The following is a 12,369-nucleotide window of genomic DNA, read 5'->3' as shown; positions in this document are numbered from 1 at the left end:
TTCTAAGATATGTGAATAGCTCAAAGACTTCTTAAGTAATAGAACTCAATACTTTGTCCATGACAGTGAGCATTTGTTAGATATGAGGGTTATAATCTGGAGCACCCCAGAGTAACATGATAGGACTGCTTTTGTTCTCAACAGACATACTATTTGATGGACTTAGTAGCGAGCTGCAACTATTTGCTGATGACACTGTAGTGTGTGGGAACGCGTTATCATTGCATGAATTAGACAGGATTTCTGTTTGGTGTTACGAATAGCAGCTTGCTCTAAATGCAGTAAAATGTAAATTAATGCAGTTAAAAAAGAAAAACAATCTTCTAATTTTCTAGAACAGTACTAGATGTGTGTTGCATGACACACTCATTTCGATTAAATAACTACGTGTAACATTGCAAAGTGATATAAAATGGAACAAATGTGTAAAATCAGTAGCAGGGAAGGAGGATGGTCAACTTTGGTTTATTGGAAAAATTCTAGAAAAGTGTAGAACATTTAAAAAGCAGACTGCATATAGAACACTAAAGTGATCCATTCTTATGTACTGCTGAAATGTTTAGTATCCACACCATGTCAGATTAACGCTCCTTCCAACTGGCGATTTAGTTGCATGACCTACCTGTGCAGCTGACCTATGTTCTTCATTTAACACATAGTTATTTGAAGACACATAGTTATTTGCCAGACACAACACCCCTGTGGCTTCTTTCTATTCCTAAGGTGAAGAGAACCATGAAAAAATGCTACAATTCATGAGATGAAAACAGATTTGCTGGAAGTGTTAAACATCATAACAAAAAGTCAGTTCCAGAATTGCTGCCAAGATCAAAAAAAGTACTGGTGCAAGTGTATGATACCTGAAGGGGATTGCCTTGAAGCAGACAAAGTTGACATTGATGAATAAATAAAGATTCTTTAAGAAAAACAAAAATTACCATTACTTTTTGATGACACTTTGCACATAGTGATACTGTAAACAGATGATGATGAAATAGGGGAAAAATATGAGGATATTGAATGGGTAATATAGCATGTAAAGGGGGACTGGAAAATAATAATAGGGGAAAGAGTAGAAGACAGACTTACTCCATAATATGGGCTTGGTAGTGTGAATCGGAGAAGAGAAAGACTAATTGAGTTCTGTAATAAATGTCAACTAGTAACAGTGAATACATGGTTCAGAAATCAGAAGAGGGGGTGATATATTAGGGAACAGCTTGGGGGTAGAGTACATGTAAAATGCCATGGTCAGTAGATGAGCAGTCGGCAGGGCACATGTGGGGTGAGCAGTAGTAGTGGGAGTTATGCGCAGGCACAGTGGGGGAAACGCTGAGGGCTGGAAGGAAAGTGCCATTCTAAACTGAAGCCTAAGCTCACATTTTCTGAAAATAGTAAGTGGAGCCCCTCCAAGCCTGCACTTGCATGGTGACCATTCAGAAAGATCTGTCCTCTCTCCTTTGATTAGTGTCTGAGAGGAATTCCCCTGAAAATGCAGCAGTTTATTTTGGCTTGGCTTGTTAACCATTTGTAACTTTGAGAGAAGCATCATGAATTGGCGAATTTTAAGCAAAACTGACACAATTCTCTTGCCATGTTAAAATTTGCTTCTTCTGCCAAAACAAAACAGAGTTTACACAGTGTCACCTCTCTAATATGTTGTGCAGACGCAATTACAAGAGAATTCTGAAGCAGTGGTTTACTAAGTTTATTAACTGAGGAACAGAGGAAAAGTAAGCTCAGTAGTTTATTAAAAAACTGCAATATCAGTAAAAAATAAGCATGTGCTGCCTTCACTTATGTTGTTCCAAGACCCACAGCATTTCTCATTTCACCATCTATCAATGGCCCTAAAAGTTGCATTCTTCCATCAAAAAAGTCTGTAGTTATTGGATTAAGACATTAGATAATAAAATTTTGCATAATAACACAATCTCATTTTGATATCTCAAACCATTTATGAAATATAAGGAATGTTGTGGGTATTTCATTCTGGATTCATCCCTGGCACAGCTTGATTGCAAATGACTGTGCTACATCAGAACAATTTTCTTGAGACTGGTGAGAGATAGGGACCTCCAGACAAGTCTAAACAAAAATTCAATATGTTAGCTAAATTTCATAAGTTACAACATATTATGTTGCCTGCAAAAGGCAAAGGTCCTGAGTTTGAGTCTCAGTACAGCACACAGTTTTAATCTGCCAGGAAGTTTCAACATATTATGTAATTTGCACCAACTGCAAAATCATGGAGACCCCAAATTTTGATTGCAAACTTTTTTGAATTTTGGGCAGTTTGTTACTTTCATGTAAATATCGCAGTAACCATGACGATTAACAAAATGATGAGCCCATCATCATGAACCTGACTTATAAAGATATAAGTAGTGCAAAAATGATTTTTTTTACTGAATAGTTATTATAAAATCATTTGCAAAAGATTTCAGGGTGTGCACCTTGATACTGTCACTGGCTGGCCAAAAGGTGGCAAACACTTGTCAGCCTGCCATACCGAACAAATGAATGAGCTCGCCCAACACTTTGAACAAAAATTGGCCACTGCACATCGACCACCTTATTCTCCGTGAACTACATATGAAGGTTCCAACTTGATTACATCAGGGTCAAACGGAATTCTACATCTATGTTTATATCTACATCTATACTCTGCAAACCACTGTAATGTGCTTGGCAAAGGGTACATCCAAGTGTACCATTTATTAGGGTTTTTTCTGTTCCATTCACATATGGAGCATGACAAGAATGATTGTTTAAATGCTTTTGAATATGATGTAATTAATCTAAACTTGTCCCCACAATCTCTATGTGAGCAATACATAGGAGTTTGCGGTATATTCCGATAGTCATTTAAAGCTGGTCCTTGAAATTTTTGTTAGTAGATATTCTCATGATAGTTTACACCCATATTCAAGAGTCTGCCAGATCAGTTTCTTCAGCATCTCTGCAACACTCTCCCATGCATCAAACAGACTATGACTATTCATTTTATCCTTCTCTGTATATGTTCAATATCCTCTGTTTGTCCTGTTTGGTATGCGTCCCACACTCTTGAGCAATATTCTAGAACTGGTTGCACAAGTGATTTGTAAGCAATCTCCTTTGTAGACTGATTGCACTTCCCCTTTATTCTACCAATAAACCAAAGTCTGCTACTTGCTTTACCCATGGCTGACCCTATGTGATCATTCCATTTCATATCTCAATGAAGTTTTACACTCAGGTGCATGTATGAGTTGACCAATTCTAACTGTGTCTCACTGATATTATATTCACAGAATACTTTGTTTCTTCATTTTGTGAAATGGACAATTTTACAATTCCAAAAATTTAAAACAAGTTGCCAATCTTTGAACCACTTTGAAATCTTACCAACTGCTGACAGAATATTTAGGCAGCTACTTTCAGACAGTATTTCAGTAAAGATAACTACAACATCTGCAAAAATCTTGAGGTTGCTATTAATATTTCCAGAAGAACATTAATCTACGACATGAACAGCAAGGGTCCTAACACACTTCCCTGGGGAAGTCAAATGTAGACTGTAAGACATATCCAAGAGCAGACATAGACTCAGATTACAATTTAGTAATGATTAAGAGCAGGCAGAAGTTCAAGAGACTAGTCTGCAAGAATCAACGTGCAAGGAAATAGGGTACTGAAGTACTATAAAAAGTTGACAGCTCCCTGATGCTATAGATACTGTGGTAATGAGTATCTTAGTAAGTAGTTCAGTTAAAGGGGAATGGACATCTCTAAAAAGCACAATCATAGAAATTGGAAAGGCAAACATAAGGTGACAATGAAGAAACCTTTGGTAACAGAAGAAATACTTCGACTGAACATGGAAAGAATTAAGTACAATGCTGTAACGAACAACTGTATGTGTGCACTGCTCCACAATGGCAAGTGATGTTCATGCTTGATTCAGCCGCTACAGGCCATTAAGATTGCTAACACAGCAGCAGTTGTGTGCAGAGCCTGTTGGAACTGGTAGCCGCTGGCCACGTTGTGTATTACTAATTGTATTATACATTGTCTTCCATGTGTATGTACTATCAATAAAATAAAATAGTGTTTTTGGGTTAGAGCATACAAAAATGTTCAGGGAAACTCAGAAATACAGCAGTGTAACAGACTTAGGAATGAAATAAATAGGAAGTGCAGGAAGGTGTAATGGCTGCAGAAAAATCTGCAGAAATTGAAAAAGAAATGGTTATCAGAAGGACTGAATCAGCATATACAAATGTCAAGGGTGTCAGTTTTAAGAGTGCAAAGGTAATTCCACTTTTAATCACAGAAGAGAGAGTGAGAACATAGAAAGAGTACACTTAAGTCCTCTACAATGGGGAGTACTTATCTGATTACAAAGGTGAAAAAGAAATTGGAGTTGATGTGGAAGACATATGGGAAACAATATCAGATTCTGGGTTTAACCGAACTTTGAAAGATCCGCAGTCAAACAAGGCAGATGTGTTGGATAATATTCCTTAGGAATTTCTAAAACCTTTCTGGGAAAAGCCTACCAAATAACTATTGAAGTTGTTGCATAGAACCTAAGAGGCTGGAGACACATGTAGAACCTATGAGGCTGGAGATATACCATTGACCATTTAGGGAAATATCACCCCTACAATCCCAAAGATAGCATGGGCAGGTAAGTCTGTGAACTATCACACAACCAGCTTAACAGCTCATGGATCCAAGTTGTTGACAGGGATAATATACAGAAGAATGAAAAAGAAAACTAAAGATACGTTATACGACAGTCACTTTGGTTCTAGGAAAGTAAGAGCACCAGAATGGCAGTTCTGACATGATTGGTAATGGAAGTGAGACTTAAGAAAAATCAAGACATGTTCATAGGATTTGTAGATCTGTAAAAAGCATGAAACAGTGCAAAATGGTGCAAGATATTCGAGATTCTGAGAGGAATAGGAGTAGCTATGGTGAAAGATAAGTAATACACAACACATACAAGAACCGAGAAGGAAAATTAAGAATGGAGGGCCAAGGATGAAGTGCTGGGATTAAAAAGGGTGTGAGACAGAGACGAAGTCTTACTCCTCTGTTCTTCAATCTGTATATTGAAGAAACAACAGAAATAAAAGTTCTCAAGTGGGGGGATTAAAATTCACAGTGAAAGAATGTCAATAATATGATTAACTGACAACATTGCTATCCTTTGTGAATGTGAAGAAGAATTAAATAATATTATTGAATAGAATGAACAATCTAATAAGTACAGAAATTGACTGGGAGCAAACTGAAGAAAGATGAAAGTAATGAGATTAATGATAAACTGAACATAAAAACTGGGGACCACAAAGTAGGAAAAGTTGAGGAATTCTGATACTCAAAAATGGTTCAAATGGCTCTGAGCACTATGGGACTCAACTGCTGTGGTCATCAGTCCCCTAGAACTTAGAACTACTTAAACCTAACTAACCTAAGGACATCACACACATCCATGCCCGAGGCAGGATTCGAACCTGCTGGAGCGCCTAGAACCGCACGGCCACCGCAGCTGGCAATTCTGCTACTCTGGAAGCAAAATAACACATGGCAGATAAAGCAAGGAGGGCATGACAAGGGCATGCAAAGAAATCTACTAGTATTAAAAATAGGCTTTCATTTGAGAAAGAAATTTTAGAATGATATTTGGGGTACAGCATTGTATTGTAGTAGTGAGGCAGGAACTGGAAAAACTGGAAAAGAAAAGAAGTGATGTGTTTCAGATATGGTGCTACAGAACAATGTTAAAAAATTAGTTGGACTGATAAGATGTGATTCTCTATGAATCATCAAAGAAAGGACCATATGTAAAACAGTGAGTGGAAGAAGGGACAGAAAGACATGTCTTAAGACATCAGGGAATAACTTCCATGATACCAGAAGGAACTGTAGAGAGTAAAAACTGTAGGAGAAGAGAGATATTGGAATGCATCTGAGAACTGAGAATGTAGAGTGAAGGCACTATGCTGAGATGAAGAGCTTGGCACAAAAGAGGAATTCTGGCTGGCTGCGTCAGACCAGTCAGAAGACTAATAAAAAAAAAAAAAGTTTAAAAGTGGTAGTCTTAAAGAGATGATTTACTAACATGTTTCCATCTTTGCGTGAAGACTGTACTCCACAAACTATTCTTAAATCTTTGATTAGTGTTAGAGATATTACTTCCTTGAGATATCATCACTGCTCACTCACAGTAGTGTATAAAAACAATAAGAAATTTATCAGCAATGTAATATGTGTTATACTACACTACATATTTTCATCACTTGACAATGTAGTTAATTTAGCTTCAATGATTGATGGTTTATTTTTTCAAGATCAATTGCTACAATGCCTTTTCACCACAAGCACCGTTTGGTGGCTACAAGCAGTCAGGAATTGGCAAGGAACTGTAAGTAAATATACAGGTTAACAACTAAAATGAAGTATTTAGTAAAACTACTTGTCATTAACATCACTAATGTTTTTCAGGGGAGAAGAAACACTGCATGAATATCTAGAGGTAAAGACAGTGTTTGCAAAACTTCCAAAAAAATTATAAGATGTTACAGCCATCAAATATGAATTTTATAATGAGCAATATCGGAGTAAAAACTATTTTATCAAAGTACATTCACCTTCTTCTTATTTAACTCCTTAATGCACCTTCTGACAGTAAAACTATAACTAGAATCCAACTTTTGTAGTTCAGTTTGTACAAATGATGGTAACTGTATATATGTACAGGAGACACTGATAAGCCCGGTGAAGAACAAAGCTTACCACGTAAAACATAACAATGGAAAAGACTATGGTATATGTTCACCCATTGAAAGTGTAGTAAATAATACAATATACGTTATCGCTTAGTGAATTTCATGTTCCATGGATCATATGCACAGTAAATCATAATTATGTGGAATGAGTTATTTTACTTTCATATCGCAAATTAATTTATAAAGACAGCAGGAGACACGGCTACATACTGAACATTTATAAAGTTATTTTTAATTATTATTATCATTATTATTATTATTATTATCTTCTTTCCTTTCTCAGACCTTAGGTCTGGTTATTATTATTATTATGATCTTCTTTCCTTTCTCAGACCTTAGGTCTGGTTATTATTACTATTATTATTATTATTATTATTATTATTATTATTATTAAATATGCAGATGCAAGTGAGTAATATCCACCCCCTTTTACACATTACAATAATAGAAATCCTTTCATGGAGTGTGGTGAGCTGTCAAGTAGAAACTTTTTCAGTTTGCTTTCAAATTTTAGTTTGCTGTCTGTCAGATGTCATATTTCACTGAGTAAGTTATTGAAAATTTTAGTTGTGGCGTTGTGTACTGCTTTTTACGTTAAAGACAATGTAAATGTGGAGTAACGAATGTTACTTTTCCTTCTGGCATTGTAGTTATGTGCATAATTGTTCCTTATGAACTGGAGTGGATTATTTACAACAAACTTATGAAGGAATAACAACTATTTTGTGAAGCAGTAATCAGAAAACCCAACTCCTTAAACAGATGTCTACAAGATGATGGTGGGTGAGCACCATATATTATCCTTACAGTATGTTTTCGAGCAATAACGATTTTATTCCTTAAAGATGATTTACCCCAGAACATTATTCCATAAACAATTATTGAATGAAAATATAACAAATTACTGACTTGTCTCTCCCCAAGATTTGCAATGATTCTAAACGCAAATGTGGATGACCTAAGTTGTTTTAGGTGTTTCAAAAGATGCTTTTTCTAGTTTAAGCTCTTATCATTATGGAAATCTAAGAATTTTGAAGTTTCTGCCCTATTTATTACTTTCTCACTAAGTGTTACACTTATCTTTAATATAGTACCCCTATATGCACAGAACTGAATATGTTGTGTATTTTTAAAATTGAGGGTGAGATTATTCACAGAAAACAAGTGACTTATACTTGTAAGAACATAGTTTACCATTTCTTCTGCTGTTGTATGTATGCTTGGATTGATTATAATACTAATATCATCTGAAAAAAGAACTAATTCTGTTTGTTGTCTACTAGACAGAAGATCATTTACATATATGAGGAACAACAGAGAACCTAAGATTGAGCCTTGGTGAACCCCATATGTGCTTTCTACCCAGTTTACAAATATGAGGAACAATAGTGGACCTAAGAGTGAGTGTAGGGGATTTCTCCCCACACAGAACAGTATCCTCTGAGGTTGAATTACTAAGTACAACTTTATGCATTATTCTGGTTAAATAAGACATTATCCAGGCTATATCATCAATCGCATCAAAGTTCAGTTCATCTAGGAGGATATTGTGATTCACCCAGTCAAATGTCATAGATAAGTCATGGAAAATACAAACTGGCATTACTGTGTTATTTGATACTTGTAAAATTTGGTGAGTGAACATTATCAGTAGAGAAACTCTTCTGTAATCTCAACTGTGATTTGTTGAGGATATTATTGTTGCTAAAGTGAGATGGTATTCTAGAATGCATCACATTCTCAAAAATTTTGGAAAATGATGTCAGCACTGAAACAGGTCAGTATTTACTAACAATACTCTCCTATCATCTTTTTTAAAGGCACTTTAACAATGGCATCTTTCAGCTTCCCTGCAAAGATGCCTTGAGTTAGTGAAGGATTACATATTTCAGATAAGACACAGTTTATTATATGGGAGCAAATCTTTGGTACTGTGTTGGAAACACCATCAAATCCAGATGAGCTTTTTTCATAGAATCTATCTTTTCCTTAATTTCAGAAGGAGAATTTGGTGATAAATTCAAGTGAATGAATTTTATGAGATCTGCTTTTTCATTGTACTGCTGGGATTTTTCTCTTAAACAATTTTTCCTAGTACTTTCTATTATGTATAATAAAAATGAATATTAAATTTGTTTGTTACCTGTGACTCATCATTAATAGCCCTTCCATACAGTTCAGTAGTGATGTTATCCTGTTCTGCTGCTATTGTCCTGTCTCTCATTTCACTACATTTCATACAGCCTTTTAAGTCTGTTGTTGGAATTATTGATTTCTGACATTATGTGCATGTTCTTTGAGTTTTTAGTAACTTTCCTTAGTAATTTTGAGTAGCTTTCTAGTGTGCAACTACTGCTGGATCTCTGCTTGTTCTTGCCAACAAACACATTTCCCTTTTTCTCACACAAGATTCTTTAATTCCCCTTGAGTGATCCATGGCTTTTTTGCATAACAGTTTAATGTCCATTCTGATTAGCTTATGCAGAAAATTATTTTCAAATAATGATATGAATTTATGATGGAACAGATTAAATTTTATGTTAGCATTTGGTTCATAATAAATTTCATTCCATTCATCTCGTGTAAATTATTGTTAAAAACATTTGTCCTGTAGCTAATTAATCTAACTGATTTCCATAGAAGAGTATCAGTACTGCAAGCCACTGCCTTATTTTTCCTCACTAATGGTGCAGTATGATGAGAGAGAGAGAGTATTTGTTCCTGGATAAACGGTTATTTTCTTGCTTTGAACTTCACCAAAGAAAACGTTATAAATTAGGGTACTACTGTCTTTATCCACCCATGTTGGACAGTTAATGACTGAGATCAAATTGTAGGATCAAAATAAGGTTTCCTGATCATATTCCCTACCAGAATCCTTAAGAAAATCTACACTGAAATCACCACAGACTACTTGCTGCTGTCTGCCAGATAGTGTAGTTAGAAACCCAGGTTCCTCATAAATGGTTCCAAATTTGGCAGTGTGGATGTATTTATGGTTACAATTAAAAGTGAACTATTTTTCAAGATTAATTCACAAGCACTCACTTCTATGTGCTAATTGTTACAAAATCTACTTGTCTCAATGTTTTTGAACTTGTGTATTGTTTTCATATATGTAACAACTCCTCCTTTTTCCCAACATTAGTTCTGGAGGATGAATAAGATGCTAGAGTTTAATGTTTTATATGTATGTTATGTAATCCTATGGTCATGTGGTGCTCTGATAGACACTAGATGTCTATTTTTCAGCACTCCATACATTTTACAAACAGCGAGGAAGCCCTTGTACCTTATTACTCATTAGGCTAGACAATAGTTTGACATGCTCTGATGAACATTTGCTGGTTGACATGCAGCAAGGGAAGTCAGAGGGCATTCAGAATAAAGAGACTTTGACGGTCAAAATTTTATCAGAAAACTAGCGAAGTATTCCTGAATATACTGCCCTTCAGGAAAGTTCTTGCATTTAAATTATTCTTGGGTCTGAGACCTGGGTGCCTTTCACTCAAATTATTCATGGGTCTGAGAGCTGGCTGAAACCTGAGTTGGAAACTTCTGAGATATTTAGTCAGTCATAGAACATATAGTGGAAAGATGGATTAGAGGCCCTATGAGGGGGAGTGTTCATTGTAGTTGTCAAAAATATTGTCTCTATTGAGGTCAAAGTTGAGAGTGACACTGAAGTTATCTGGTTGCATATGGCAGGTGCAGGTGAAATCAAGTTAATTGTTGGGGGTTTTTACCCACCACCCGATTCCTCTGTGACAGCTCTAGAGTCATTCAAAACAAGTTGATTGTCAGTAGCATGGAAATACCCATATAATGCAATACTAGTTGAAGGTGACATTAATCTACTGAGAATAGACTGTGATGTTTATGGGTTCAATGGAAATTTGTGGTTAGGCCTTATGGGACCAAACTTCTGAGGTCATCAGTCCCTAAGCTTGCACACTATTTAATCTAACTTACACTAAGGATGACACACACACCTATGCCCAAGGGAGGACTCGAAGGTCCGATGGGGGGAGCCTCGCAGACTGTGACAAGACACCTCAGACCATGTGGCTATACAGGTTCACTGCAGGGGGTACAGACACACAGTGAAATACTTTTGAACGTGTTTTCTGAAAAATGTCTTGAGCAAATAGCCCAGCAGACCACTCACAATGGAAATATATCAGACCTTGTAGCTACAAGAAGGCTGGACTTCATCAACAATTTCAGTATAAAATGGGGATTAACAATCAAGATACCACTATACCAACTATGATTACAAAAGTTAATAAACCAGTCAAGAAATCTAAGAGAGTATTTCTGCTAAACAGAGCAGATACACAGTTGTCAGCAACTCACTTAGAAAGTGAACTGAAATCACTTAGTTCCAGTATGATGGATGTAGAGGAATTATGGGCAAAGTTTATGCAAACTGAAAATTGTGGCCTGGAGAGTTATGTGCCTAAAACTGGATAAAGGATGGAAAAGATCCATTATGGTTTAATAATAACATTTGAAGGATGCTGAGGAAGCAGAGGCCATTGCACTCTCAGTTCAAAGGGGTCACACAAATGACAACAAGCAAAGGTTAGTAGAGATTTGTGCTTCTGAGAAAAGATCCATGGACAAAGTTCACAACAACTACCACGGTCACACCTTAACAAAAGATCTGGCATAGAACCTGAGAAGATTCTGGTCCTAAGTAAAATTACTAAGCTGGTCTAAGGCTTCCATTCAGTCACTTGTTGACCTGTCTGGGGTGGCATTTTAAGACAGCAAAATGAAAGCTGAAGTTCTAAATTTCACATTCAAGAAATAATTCACACAGTAGAATCATTCAAACATATCATCTGACCATCAGGCAGACTCCCACATGGACGACATAGTAATAAACAACCCTGGCATAGAGGAACAACTGAAAGATTTTAAAGCAAATAAATCACCAGATCCGGATGCAGTCTCAATTTGATTTTGCAAAAAGTACTCAGCAGCACTGGCCCCTTACCTATCTTGCATTTATCATGAATTTCTCAGTCAGAACAAAGTCCCAAGTGACTGGAAAAAAGTGCAGGTGTCTCCAGTATATAAGAAGGTTAAAAATTAAAAAATTACAGACTAATATCCATACCTTTGGTTTGTTGTAGAATCGTTGAACATACTCTCAATTCTAATACATTAAACTTTCTTGAGACTGAGAAGCTTATGTTCAAGAAAGAGCATGGTTTTAGAAAGCATAGCTCATGCAAAACTCAGCTTGCCCTTTTCTCACATGATATATTGTGAACTATGGATGAAGGGCAACAGGCTGATTCCATATTTCTAGATTTCTGGAAAGCATTTCACATGGTGCACTATTGCAGGCTGTTAATGAAGGTACAAGCATATGGAATAAGTTCACAGAAAATTGAGAAGCCCAAAGATTTCTTCAGTAATAGAACCCAGCATGTTGTTCTTTACGGTGAGTGTTCATCAGAAACAAGGGTATTGTCATGAGTGCTCCAGGCCAGTGTGACAGGACTGCTGTTGTTCTCTATATACATAAATGATTTGTCAGACAGGGTGGTCAGCAATCTGTGGCTGTTTGCTG

At 36.3% G+C, this 12,369-nt stretch overlaps 1 pseudogene; it reads left to right on the top strand.

The window, feature by feature from the left end:
* LOC126189031 (aldehyde dehydrogenase 1A1-like) overlaps positions 1-6,640 on the top strand; it is a 94,779-nt pseudogene extending 88,139 nt beyond the window's left edge.
* Positions 6,641-12,369: the final 5,729 nt, after the last annotated feature.

Source organism: Schistocerca cancellata, chromosome 5 (assembly GCF_023864275.1).
Source record: "Schistocerca cancellata isolate TAMUIC-IGC-003103 chromosome 5, iqSchCanc2.1, whole genome shotgun sequence".
NCBI classification, from domain to species: Eukaryota; Metazoa; Arthropoda; class Insecta; order Orthoptera; family Acrididae; genus Schistocerca; species Schistocerca cancellata.
The sequence above is the reverse complement of the archived record's forward strand: the minus strand, read 5'-3'. Positions and strand labels throughout refer to the sequence as shown.